The sequence below is a fragment of the Homarus americanus genome, unplaced genomic scaffold, assembly GCF_018991925.1.
Source record: "Homarus americanus isolate GMGI-L3 unplaced genomic scaffold, GMGI_Hamer_2.0 scaffold27682, whole genome shotgun sequence".
Taxonomy (NCBI): domain Eukaryota; kingdom Metazoa; phylum Arthropoda; class Malacostraca; order Decapoda; family Nephropidae; genus Homarus; species Homarus americanus.
Genome location: NW_024739977.1, coordinates 1 through 13,824, shown reverse-complemented (window position 1 = coordinate 13,824; position 13,824 = coordinate 1). Strand labels below are relative to the sequence as shown.

The 13,824-nt window shown below is 37.9% G+C and overlaps 1 long non-coding RNA gene across 1 annotated transcript; it reads right to left on the bottom strand.

Annotated features, from left to right (window-relative positions):
- Nucleotides 1-883: 883 nt before the first annotated feature.
- Nucleotides 884-1,640, bottom strand: LOC121875030. Its single transcript, XR_006090535.1, has 2 exons — nt 1,442-1,640; nt 884-1,261 (listed from the first exon to the last, which is right to left on the bottom strand). It is a non-coding gene; the product is annotated as an uncharacterized LOC121875030 (long non-coding RNA).
- Nucleotides 1,641-13,824: the final 12,184 nt, after the last annotated feature.

The window sequence follows — 13,824 nt, the reverse complement described above, 5'->3', positions numbered from 1 at the left end:
AGCTTTGCCCGGTAAAGGGTCAAAGCCCGCCGGGCACTGCTCGATCGTGTGGACGGGGCTTTAGGAACAAGGAAGTCTCGGGTGCACTCTAAGATGGAAAGAAAACGGAGGACTCAGACGTCCTGAGAAATCGGACGTGTGACTCGTTAAAGAAGGTATAGCTACACGTTAACTCACAAACCACCCTCCGCTTTTATTCTCCTTCTGTACTTCCCACTTAACTATACCTTGCTCTAAATATCCTTGTTGACGGTTCTCTTATCTCTGACATGCACAACCGTCGTTATTACATCTTTAACCCACTTTGCTTTCTCAATTTCAAAGCCTTTCCCATGTTGAACAAGTAAAAGGCAGTCTTTTGAGATGAAAATACTCTAATATACATTGCGGCGGAAATCCAATTGAAGAAGCGTTTTAGAATTGTCCAAACTACATGACCAGACCTCTAATTTTACCTTGATTTCGACTGAATATTGAAAGACTTGGGTCTATATTTAGTATTGCAGTGGTCATAGATGGAAGTTCATATTTTTATTTATAGGTTAGACTTTCATATGTCTTGCTTGGAATTTAGTATTTTACCACTTCTGGTGTTATTAGACAATACTAAGATTAGTTTAAACCAGTGATGATCGTACTTTAGTACGAGAATGTGTACTTTGAACGATTGGAAAGTAAAAAGCCACACATTAATGTCATCATTTGTCTATTGGGTTATGTTGTGAAAAAGTAATACTAATTTAAGAGGAGTAGAGCTGTATTTCCCGAAGCGTTTAACACCATTAAGTAGAGTATTTGAGAACTATTTATGGGCAAACTTTCAAACAGCAGACGTAGTCGAGATTTTATTATACTCTGGGTTTTGATTTAGTAAAAGCAAGGATTTGGATTATTCCATAAATAGAAAAACTTTATTGGTTACATATACTGGATATTCAATATGTACAAGTTTGACTTTACTTGCACAGAATGTAATGCAATACAGCTCATGACCCACAAATGGGGTAGAAGAAATAACAAAGCAGTTTTTTTGGAGACCAATTTCTTGTAGTTTAACACTAGGAAACTCACTGTAATGCTGTGGGAAGGATCCACTAACCGCGGTAGAACTGGAGTAGGAAAGGAATTGTTGCGATCGAGTTCTCCAGCACCAGGTAAAAATCAAGACAACTTTTGTAGACGCTCCGAATTGTTCTTGTGGCGACACTGCAGCTACCTCGGTCAACTCGTATAGGGTTCATGGTCGTTTGATGAGCGTGTTCTAGAAATAGCAAGAAGATTAATGTTATGTAAGCCTGGTTTAACGCGAAACTTATTTAAAAAGTTTAGTTTAGGTAATATCAAGACTAATAAAATGTCCCTTTTTTTTTTGTCAAGTGAAATTTTAAACAATAGCTTCCCAATCGCCAACAAATAATTTACAATTTGAAGATACACTTACAGTACAGAAGATGTTGTAGCGTCGTCGCGTGCCAGTGTTCTGTGTTGACGTCCGTCTACCAGGCTTTATATACAGGCGGCCCACACTCCCTGACCAATCACAAGCTGTTTTAGGTGAAATTGTAGCCAATGGGAACATTGCCTTGTTATGACGTCAAAGTGACGCCGGCAGGTTTGGTTGTTTGATGACGAGTAAACGATTTAAACTTTATTGTGACACGAAAGTAGTGTAAAACGTGAAAGGAAAATATTATGAAATCGTATTCAGTGCTTTACTTATCTTGGATAGAAATTGTGAATATATTACAACAGCAATATTGGCCTCAGTTTAAGTGTGAGACATTGTTAAGACACATATACATCCAAATAGTACTATTGTAATATTAAAAAAGTCTTAAACTTAAATAGAATAGTCTAAAGAAGTTAATATGAGGAATAAAATAAGATGACAGAGAGAGAAAAACAATGAAGAACAAAGCACCGAGTTAATATTAACCTTTACTTGAAATTGACCATAGAGCAGAAACAGTAAAATTAACAAAAGACAGACATATGTTACAACAATGGAGAAGAAAACGTACACGTTACAAGAAAGTAGAGTAGAGTTGTGAGCAGGGCCGGATTGAAGAGTGGGCAGTTGGCCAGGGGCCTCCACATATTATAATATTGTATTGATTTGGTTGATTTTATTTTCAATCTTTAAAATTCATGTTTATCACGTGATAGAAATTAGGCTAGCTACTCGTTGAAATTGACGACTGGGTGGTTTTCCTATGAACCGTCTATTTTGAATGAATGCTGTGGTGCTAATAATATGATATTTAGAATTGCGGAACTCCCAGATGATTAGGTTCGCTTCACTCGCCACCCCACCCTCTTGGGGTAGTTATAATGAGGGGGGCCTCCACAGGTCTAATAAATCTGGCACTGGTGGTAAGTGGTATTAAGAACCTGGCAGGCCTCTCCATACAGTGTACCTTTAGACTAACATAACTAATATTTAACAATTAACATTGAACTAACATCTTAGCCCCAAAAAAAATGTGACTACCCTCCCAGCTACACAAGGACCTGGGCTGGCTCACTAACTCCAACAATAATAAAAATAATAATAATAAGCAGCATTATATAAATAGAGCAATATTAATACAAAGGTCTGACGACCCAAGGGAGCAGAACAAAGATAAAACACCAATAAGAAAGATTCTTTCTACTCCTACTGTATTTCAGTTTCACCACTTTTCCCTCAACCCCTAATAATTTTGTTTCACCTCTTAACTAAAGATTTCGTACTCGTACTCGTGCTGTTTGTCCTCTGCGGATGACTATAATATACTCGTCAGTTACATGGACCAGTTTCTAGTTGACATAGCAATGGTTAGAGAGATATTTACTATCACAATTTGATAATGATTTATTGGGTCAGGTCTCAGCTCACACGTACCTTAGAGAGTAAATGTGGTACCTGATAATATAGAGTACATTTATGTCAAGGAATTATTATATAACATTTAGTAGCACGTAAGATGGCATAGTATAGAATGTTACCACGATGTTTTTGTTTTACATTGTTTGAATTAAGTTATAAATATATACTGTACGTAAAGTATTTGACGGTAATGGGAAAACATTACTCGGGGTCTTGACTTTATTAAATTCACCGTTGATAGTTCTCACCAAGGAATGGAGATGTGAGTAACTGATTGTAGGGTATGTTGTTATTTCCATCTTGGAAGGAAACTTTATTGACTACGATACTGCGACCTATGTCTATGGTGCAAATACCCAAGAGCAGTTGATCTGGATAATCCCCTCGTTTGGTTGTGACGGTGTTTACCGGAGAAGAAGTTCGGGGTCCCGGAAAGCAAGAATCTGGCCGTTTTGAGCTCATATATTTTGGCTATATTTCATGAAATGGACTTTGTTGGAGTTTGTTTGAATAATGTTGAAGATGACACCAGAGTTTTTTTTAATGTATCCTTGTACTTTGACGCCAAGGTGAAGAATAAAATGTTGAAAATTTGAAGTTATTCGAATGAGGTGGTTCGGTGAGCAGAGAGCAAATAATTTGACGGTTCGGCGGGAAGGTTGGGGTATTTAAAGGTCGAACCGGCAAGGATGCATCAGTTACAATCCGATCCTTGTGTCTGGTGTTAGAACTCCTTTAGTTTGTGAAGAAGAAAAGAAAAGAAAAGTAAAGTGTAGTATATAAAGTAGTGTTTAGACATTTGTTTGTTTGGCTGTTAGTGTTCCGCATTGGAAATGTTTTCTTAAACATTTTGTGTGGTTTTTAATAGAAGTATTTGACTTGTGGCGTGTGAAACGTATTTAAGATTTGTGTCTGTGGTTAACTAGGGAGATTTTGAAGTTGTTATTAATTCAAGTTGTTAGAGTAGAGGATATTTAAATTGAAGACGGTAGTTTAATTGAAATGAAATCCTTTAAGTGTTAAGTGGTTTAAAAAGTTGAAGTGTTAATAGTGTAGTTTGTGAAATTGGCGGAATATGTTGTGTTTTTGCAAGAAATCGTGTTATTTCGTTGGTGAGTGATGGAAAGTGAATTCATGAGCATGTAGATTGTGTAGCAAGTTCATTATTAAAATATTGTCTGTATCTGAAGTTGTTTGGATGCGAAGTTCAATGTAGTTTTAAGTGATGGTGGTGGAATTTTGAAAATGAGTGAGAAGAAAAGAAAGCTGCAGCATTTATGTGTGCCTTGAGCTTGGACTGTTCATAGTGATCGTGGTGGATCTTGAAAATGAGTGAGAAAGAAAAAAGATGCAGCATTTGTGTGCCAAGTAGTAAACCATACGTGTGTGTTTTGATGCGTATAGTAGGAGATTGGAGGTGTTGTGCATATAGTGAAGTGGAAAAGCAAATAAATGTGCCGACAGCGACGTTTTGGTAAACGAGGGGTGAGGGCAGGTAAGTGACTCTTGATGTTTAGTTTGTTTAGCGAGGTAAAGATAGGGATTTGACATGAATAAGAATATTGATATGGGTGAGCCAATTGGTAGCCTGCTTTGAGTGTATGAAAAATAAGCGGCATAAAGCACGAGACCCAGGGTCGGGTCGATGCATCTTTAGGTGACTACATTCCAAACGTTCGACTTTACTTTTATCCTCTTCGCCACTGATCGGCTTGTTAGCCGCTTGGTCACGTCTCTTTTCCTTTATATTCTTCACGAAAAGGTCGGCTCGCTAGCCGCCTGAGAGATTGGAGCGCCTGAAGTTGCCTAGCTTATACTACAGACGGGCAAGGGGGGACCTAGTTGAGCTTTATAAGCATCTGAGGGGGCACTACTCAGTTAAGTGTCCTTGCTTGGAGCTGGCGGACGCTCGCCCCACAAGGGGTCACAGCTCAAGATTGAAGAAGCCGGAAAATCGTGAGGGCAAAGTTTTTCGGAGTGAGGGTTGTAAATTGTTGGAACAATGTACCAGAGTGTTGTGACGGCATCGAGTGTGAGCTCTTTGAAGAGAAGACTTGACCAACACTGGAGCGGGTTCAGGTACATTGAGGAGCCGGTGCATGCCCAGTATTTGACAACAGTGCGTGACCGATTGCCCGGGCAGCTAGCGAGCTGACCTTTTGGTGAAGAATATAAAGGAAAAGAGACGTGACCGATCAGTGGCGAAGAGGATAAAAGTAAAGTCGAACGTTTTGAATGTAGTCAGCTAAAGATGCATCTAACTGACCCTGGGTCTCGTGCTCGCAATTTTACTTGTGAATACTTAGGCTGTATGTAAAGGTGATTGTGATTGGTGGATGTGTTTTGGGTTGTATGACTTTTAGGAAAATGATTAAAGGAAAGGTAGAATTTTTTGGTAATAAAATAATCCTTGTTATTTAAAGTCATGGGAAGTTAAGATATGTTGGTATATTTGGTGAAATAGTGAAGAAAATTGTATTAATGAGAGTTTTGTAGTGGGTGTTTTTTTAAGATTTTGTAGTAGTTTATTTTCAGAAAATAGCAACCGCAAGGAAGTCGCAGTGGGCTGCCGCATGAGCGTTAAGTTGGAGCCAACTAGCGTGGGAAAGGTTGATTTTTGCAGAGACGTGACCGGCACAGAGGTAGACCCCGAATTTGGAGTTTAGGTGAATGAAATTGTTGAATGGGTGTTGTGTTTGTGCTGTTATATACTGGAGGCTATATAATGGTACTACACTCTCGGTTGTGTGTGTTTATGGTCGTATTTTGTTGTCGTCTGTTAGTTTTATACGCAGACTAGAGTGTTCTTAATTGTTATTGTGTATGTGCTTTTGTTTAATTAATTTTGACTAGTTTGTTGTAAATTTTGAAGGTTGATGCCTTTTATTGCAGGTGTACGGAAGGCTTATACTGTGGAATAGAGAAGAGAACGTGGTCTAAGTTTGTAGGTGATGGCTAGCGCGTCTACACTTGCGGTGAGGAATTCGTCAATATGGTATTTAAAATGGAAGGTGTAGTTGTGTTTGACTAAAGAGAAGTTGTAGCTGTAATTTGAGAAGTGGTTCATGGCTAATATATTTGTATTGAGAATGAGTGTAAGTTTTATTGGTTAGGTAATAAATGGTTTTTTCAGTTGTTGTTGGAGGTGGAAGGAGCCGGTATTTTTTTGAGGTAGACTAGGGGAATAGTGAGGGTAAGTGACGTTGAAGTTTGTAAAAGAGTTGTTAAATTTTCAATTGATTTTTGGTCTTGTGCCGTAGAGCAATAGAAATGTTAAAAGTGGACATTAAAATAAATGATTGTGGCTTGAGTTTGGTAATGTTAAGTTTAAAATGTTGAATTTTGTGCCTCGGCTGTAGATTAAAGAAAATGTAAATGAGTTTTGATAAGTTGAGTTTATTATATAGTAGTGAGAAAGATTTGATAAATGGATAACGAATGACCTTTTTTTTTTTCAGGTGGTGGTCCTCGGTTCTCTAGTGCACCCAAAAGTGCCTAGAGATGGGCACGGGGAGACATAAGTGAGGTGTATAAACCTGTGAAAGGGCACTACTTAGTCGAGGAACCGTACCCATAGCTGACTGACGCCCGCCTCACAAGGGGTCACAGCCGAAGTGGGGGTGCCGGCGGTAGAGCGGTACCGCTCTCGCCTCGCAAGCGGGACGTCTCGGGTTCGATTCCCGGGCCGGTGGAAAGTGGGTTGGACACACTTCCTAGACCCCCTGTGTCCCTGTTGACCTAGCAGTAAAGTAGGTACCAGTTGTAAATCGAAAGTTGCGAATTCGTATCTGGGTAAAAGTCGTCGGAGCTAGCCGACAAAATGTTAAAGACTGGAGGGTTGTATGCCCTTGACATAAAATGCTATGATCCTTTAGGCAAGCACAAAGTTGGCATGCTGCCTAGTTGGGCGGTGTAGGCGCTTGTGCCCTTCACCTTGCATGGGAATAAGGGGAGGGGGGATGCCCCTCCCATTCTCCAAAAGTGTGATAATGAGAAATCGAAAAATGTTAGAGTAGAATATAGTGTTGTGTTGACTGTATCGACTAACCAAGAGGAAGTATGGTCGCCATCCAGAGGTGGGGGAGAAGTCGATGTTGGAAAGGAGCCAAGTGTTGTAACCAGTCGCCGTGTGCAGCATGTGCTAAAAGGTAATGTATACTGTTGAAGGTGGGGTGTGTTTGATATGAAAATGAAGAGGGACTTTGGTCGTGGTTATTGATGTGGTAATTGTTTTGTACAGGAGTTGTTGCAGTCCAGAAGACGTGATTGGTGTGTGATAATCCAGAGGGACATTAATGCTCGACTGAATTTTGGAAATGAGAGGCAGTAAATGTGTAAGTATTGTTTATTGAAGTTGTACGTATACTTTGTTATAATTTGAAGAGTAGAGCATTTGTAACATTGACGTATTGTTTTCATGTTGGTGGTGGAGGAATATGGGCGAATTGTGGAGAGGAGCGCGTCGACACTGGATACGGTGATGTGAAATTGTGCAATGTATTATTTGAAGGTGAGTTGTTATTGTATTTGAAAGTTGTAGGTAAAGTTTGTTATAAGAGGCAAGTGATATAGGAGTTTTTTCGGGTAGCAGTACCCAGTGATGTTTAAAGTTGGGAGAAATAAGCATGGTGCATTATGGAGGTTGTGTGAAAGGTTTCTGTTTTTCAGGTTTGAGGATGGAGTGGTGGACTACTACATGTATGGGGCTGTGCAATGGACTGTGTTGAGGAGAAGAAGCAGCAGCAGCAGGGGCGGCGGCGGTAGCAGCAGTTGTTTAAGATAAGTAGTGTGGTGTGGTGCATCGTGAATTGTTTGTGATAGTTTAGGGTCATAGTGAATTTAGTTGTAAGAAATTGAGTAGAATGTAATTGTTGGAAGACGTGTATAGTGATGTAAATTGTAGGTTAGTTTTGGATTAGTATATGTGGAGAATGGATGTAGCAGGTAATAGAAATGTTGGGACTAGTGTAGAGGCATATATATATAATTGGTGAGTGGCGTTGGAGCGGTTTAGGGCGTGAAAGGTTTATGAATTGTTGTGGGGGAACTAATGTGTTGATGTGTTTGTTTTTTTAGGCCGGATTGGAGTGGTAAGCGGCAGTGATGGTGGAAGAGCCAGTGGTTATTCGGCGACGGAGATGGGAGCGAAAGGGTAAGGAGCCGATTGTTTGTGTTAAAGAGGAAGCGTTTGTTTGAATTTGGTTAAGATGAAAGGTGAATTTGTTGTGGGTATGTATTGTAATTGTATAGAAGTTAGTTGGTAGCAGGCTAGTATTGTTGTTACACACTGGAGGCTGTGTAATGATTGGTACTAGCCTTGGTGAATGGTTTGTAGTAGAGTATGTGTATGTTGGTATTTGTAGCGGTTTAAAAGGAAGCAATTTGGTTTTGGTAGATATGTCTAAGAGAGTGTATGCATGAACACTTTTTGGAATGGTGTTTATTATGGATGTTTTTTTTTCAGTGGAGCGAGTGGTGTAGGGTATGTTCCTCGTGGTAAGAGTAAGGAAGGAGACGACCAAGTATTGTGCATTTACCTCGGCGGTTACGAAGAAAGGAAGAGGCACGTCGACGACGGAGCCGGGAATAACCGCGGAGGTTGCTCCATACCAAGAGATAGTGTTTTTGTGGGTGAATTATTTGAGCAATGATAGTTTGCCCAGAAGTGTGGCCGTGAAGTGTATATTGTAGGTAGTATAAGAAGAGCACCATGAAGAGTTTCCCGAGTGACGAAGCCGACGGGTGGACTGCATTTGATAGAAAAGGCCATTACGAGTTGACCTCCATTGTTGTGTTTTGTCGGTTTCAGATTGAAGCGACGGGGCGAAGTCGCTGTAAGGAGCCGAGAAGATGATGTCCTGTTAAAGTATAGCCGTCGTCCCTGTGACTGGAGCCGAGAAGAAGGCGTCCTGTGAACGTATAGCCGTCGTCCCATTGACTGGGGTGTATGGAGCCGAGAAGATGGTGTCCAGTGAATGTATAGGTGTCTGTGACTGGAGCTGAGAAGATGTCCCATGAACTTCTAGCCGTTGTCCTTGTGACCGGGGTGTATGGTGTCCAGTGAATGTATAGCTGTCGTCTCTGTGACTGGAGCCGAGAAGATGTCCCGTGAACTTCTAGCCGTCGTCCCTGTGACTGGAGCCGAGAAGATGGTGTACAGTGAATGTATAGCTGTTGTCCCAGAGAAGATGTCCTGTGTTCCAGTGACCGGGGTGTATGGAGCCGAGAGGATGATGTCCTGTGAAGGTATAGGTGTCGTGACTGGAGCCGAGAAGATGTCCTGTGAACCTAATAGCCGTGGTACCAGTGAGGGGAGAAGATGATGTCCTGTGAACGTATAGCCATTGACCGGGGTGTATGGAGCCGAGAAGCTGGTGTCCAGTGAATGTATAGCTGTCGCGTGAACTTCTAGCCGTTGTCCTGGGTGTATGGAGCCGAGAAGATGATGTTCTGTGAATGCATAGGTGTTGTCCCTATGAAGATGATGTACTGTACTGTATTATATTGCTAAGTGTATAGAATATATGTATTTGAGTTGAATTTTGTGTTTTCTTTATTGCCTGATGTGCATTTTGAGTGACACATAAGGTAGAAGATGACGACGACAAGTGATTAGGCACCAGAAGAAGTGGAGCGACATGAGAAGATGAAGGTAATGTGTGAAGAATTGAGATTAGTTAATGTAATATGATTATATGTAAAGTAAAGTAAAGATGTTGAAACGCATCATTGAGATAATATGATTATATGTAAAGTAAAGTAAAGATGTTGAAACGCATCATTGAGATAATATGATTATATGTAAAGTAAAGTAAAGATGTTGAAATGCATCATTGAGTTTAGTTGATGTAATATGATTATATGTAAAGTAAAGTAAAGATGTTGAAATGCATTGAGATTAGTTGATGTAATATGATAAGTAAAGCATCATTGAGATTAGTTAATGTGTTGAATAATTTGACTTGTAATGCTGTTTTTGTTTCTCCCTTTTCTGACAGGTACACGGGAACACATGTGGTGTTGTTTAGAGTGTTTATTGAGCAACAAAGGTGATTTTTCAACTGAGAGAGAGTAGTTATTCCTCATTGGTTGTGAGTTGGTGTTTTGATGTTTGTTTGCAAACAAAAGCTCGGACATTGTCGATCTATCACACGACTAGTCCATAGAGACGATATCTGTGTCGAGAGAGCTTTATGACTAAACCTATTGACAATATGGTTAAAGTCAGTTTGCAAACAAAACATTAAAATACTAACTTAAAACTAATTTGGAATAACTACTTTCTTTCAGTTGAAAAATCACCTTTGTTGCTCAATAAACACTCTAAAATAACTTATATAATAAAAAACGGGCTGCCAGAACCTATCTTAAAAAGATAGCGACTTTGAAAAAAATCCCGTTTTCTGTTCAACTTAAGAAAATGGGAAACCATCAAAGAAAATGGGAAATTTCTCTGGCTCCAAAACTACCGTTTTCTACAACATCATGCTTTGCTTCTCCAAATCCAATATGGCTGTATGTTAACTTAGGAAAAATAAAGACATTGATTATATACTTTCTTTTATTATGCTCAAAATATTTCTATGTCCACATACATGAAAAATATACAGTCCACAAATAATGAAAAAATTTCTAAGTCCACAACACAGCAAAAACAACTAAGTCCACACACCATGAAATTTTTCTAAGTCCACAACATGAAAATTTTTCTATGTCCACAAAGAACGAAAAATTTACTAAGTCCACACAACAAAAAAATACTAAGTCCACAACACATGAAAAAAATACTAAGTCCACACAACAAAAAAATACTAAGTCCACACAACAAAAAAATACTAAGTCCACAACACATGAAAAAAATACTAAGTCCACACAACAAAAAATTACTAAGTCCACACAACAAAAAAATACTAAGTCCACAACACATGAAAAAAAACTAAGTCCACAACATGAAAATTTTTCTATGTCCACAAAAAACGAAAAATTTACTAAGTCCACACAACCAAAAACATACTTAGTCAACACCACAAAAAATACTAAGTCCACACACCATGAAAAATTTTCTAAGTCCACAAAGGATGAAAATTTTTCTAAGTCCACAACATGAAAATTATTCTATGTCCACAAACAACGACAAATTTTCTAAGTCCACAACACAGGAAAAAAAACGAAGTCCACACAACAACCAAAAAATACTAAGTCCACACACCATGAAAATTTTCTAAGTCCACACAACATGAAAATTTTCTAAGTCCATAAAGGATAAAAAAATTTTCCAAGTCCACAAACATAAATTAGTCCAATTCCACAAGAGGAAAAAAAACTAAGTCCACAAACAAAGACAATATTTCAAAGCACAAAATATGAAAAATATACCAAGTCCACACACATTGAAAATTATTACAAGTCCACAGGATAAAATAATACTAACTCCACAACATATGAAAATTTTTCTAATTCCACAAACAATGACAATATTTCCAAATACAAAAACAAACAATAAAATAATACAAAGTCCACAAACATCAAAAATATAATAAGTCCACAATCGATGACAATTATTCAAAGTCCACATACATTAAAAGTTATTCTAAGTCCACAAACATTGAAAATTATTACAAGTCCACACAAGTTCAAATAATACTAACTCCACAACATATGAACATTTATCTAAGTCCACAAACAATGAAAAATTTTACAAGTCCACACACGATACAAAATTATTCCCGGTCCACGGACGTAATACATTAATACGGAGCCACAGACGATAAAACATTTTCTATATCCACAAAATATTCAAAGTCCACAAACGATAAAATAATAACAAGTCCACAAACATACCAACTACACATACACAAAGGCTAAAATAATACTAACTCCACAAACATCATAAATTATTCCAAGTCCACATACATTAACAATTATTACAAGTCCACAGAGGATACAAATTATTCTAAGTCCACACAACATGACAAAAATACTCAGTCTACATTGACAATTATTCAAAGTCCACAAACGATAAAATAATAACAAGTCCAAATACATATTAATTATTCAAAGTCCACACAGGATCAATTAATACTAAGTCCACAAAGGATATTCAAAGTCCACAATCATTATACAAAGTCCACATAAATTGAACATTATTCCAAGTACACAAACAATAAATTATTCAAACTCCACAAAATATTCAAAGTCCACACAACATAACAAAATATTCAAATATCCACAAACATCATTAATTATTCAGTCCACATAAATTGAACATTATTCCAAGTACACAAACAATAAATTATTCAAAGTCCACAAAATATTCAAAGTCCACACAAATTGATCATTATTCCAAGTACACAAACAATAAATTATTCAAAGTCCACACAAATTGACAATTATTCAAAATACACAAACAATGAGACATTTTCAAAGGATAACAATTATTCCAATTCCACACAAAATACACAATTATTCAAAGACCACAAACATCATCAATTATTCAAAGTCCACACGGGATAAAAAATTAGTCCGATTCCACCGGCGTAATACGTTATTCCGAGTTCGCGTGGGTCGATAATTATTGCCGGTCCTCGGACCCGACGCGTAAATTTCCCGGTCCACAAAAGGCAAAACAAATTCAAAGTCGACAAACATTATCAATTATTCAAAGTCCACAAAGGTTAACAATTTCAAGTCCACAAACAACTACAGGTTGTAACTCTCTAGTCCGGCATTCTGTGCTCCGCAAACTCCCGTGGTCCAAAACAATTTTAGTTTCTCCAACAGGTACATAGGCAGTTTTTTTTTTTTTTTCTTGGAAATTATCATTATTATAGCAGGAGTATTAAATTGTGGGTCAGTGACTTATGCCCAGGTGGGCTAATCCCCTAAAAAAAAAACCCCCAGGAAATTAAGGTTTGTTTACATCCAGCACTTCAGCTGCTCTCTCTCTCTCTTTGTCTATAGAGTACAACATTTAACCCTTCAGCAATAAATAAGTGTTGCTTTCATATTCTTATGTAGAGTAATGACGATATCTTTTCACATGTGCGCACTTACGTATGCGCACTCACTTTTTTTTTTACCATTAATGGTTAACTACTTATATTGTTCCATTTTTTAACATTAAATAACATTACACGTACTTCAAACGAGCATATTAATTTTTTTACATTAATTTTACTGCAGCTAAAATCAGGGTCTTATTTTCTTCAGTTTTATATGTACAACCAATCGGTCACTGGTTTTGTGAGCTTTAACGTAAACGATGCCGGCAGCCGTCTCGTCTCGTCTCCTCTGATATTCCACGTATTAATAATAAATTCTATTGCTAATTTTGCACACACAAACATTAATTCAATAAAAACAAATTCACAAACATCAATTAAAATAGATATGAACAGTAAATAAGTGTTGCTTTCGTATTCTTACGTAAAGTAATGACGATATCTTTTCGCATGCCCACTTACGCGCGCGATCTCTTTTTTTTCTTTACCGTTATCGTTAGCTACTTCTATTGTTCCATTTATTAACATTAAATAACATTACTTAAAACAACCATAGTCATTTTACTACAGCTACAGCCAAGGTCTTATTTTCTTCTCTTTTATATGTAGAACCAGTCAGTCACCGGTTTTGTAATCGACGAAAACAATGCCGTGTGCTTTAATATTCTACGTATTATTAATGAATTGTATTGCTCATTTTGCACACAAACAGTAATTCAATAAAAAAGACATTCACTAATAAACAATAATGAATCTTTTCTACACGAGAGAAATGACGCTCTTTACGCGATTGTGCCAGTCGTCTGCACGTTGGCGGGCCGTTCAAACCCGTCGAAATTCCACTTTCCGCCGTCAAAATTTCTATTTATTTATTTTTGGCTCTGTTCCAATAAAATACGTTAAGAATTAAAAACTCTCGAAATTTCACGAGCTACTATACGACATTTAACCCTT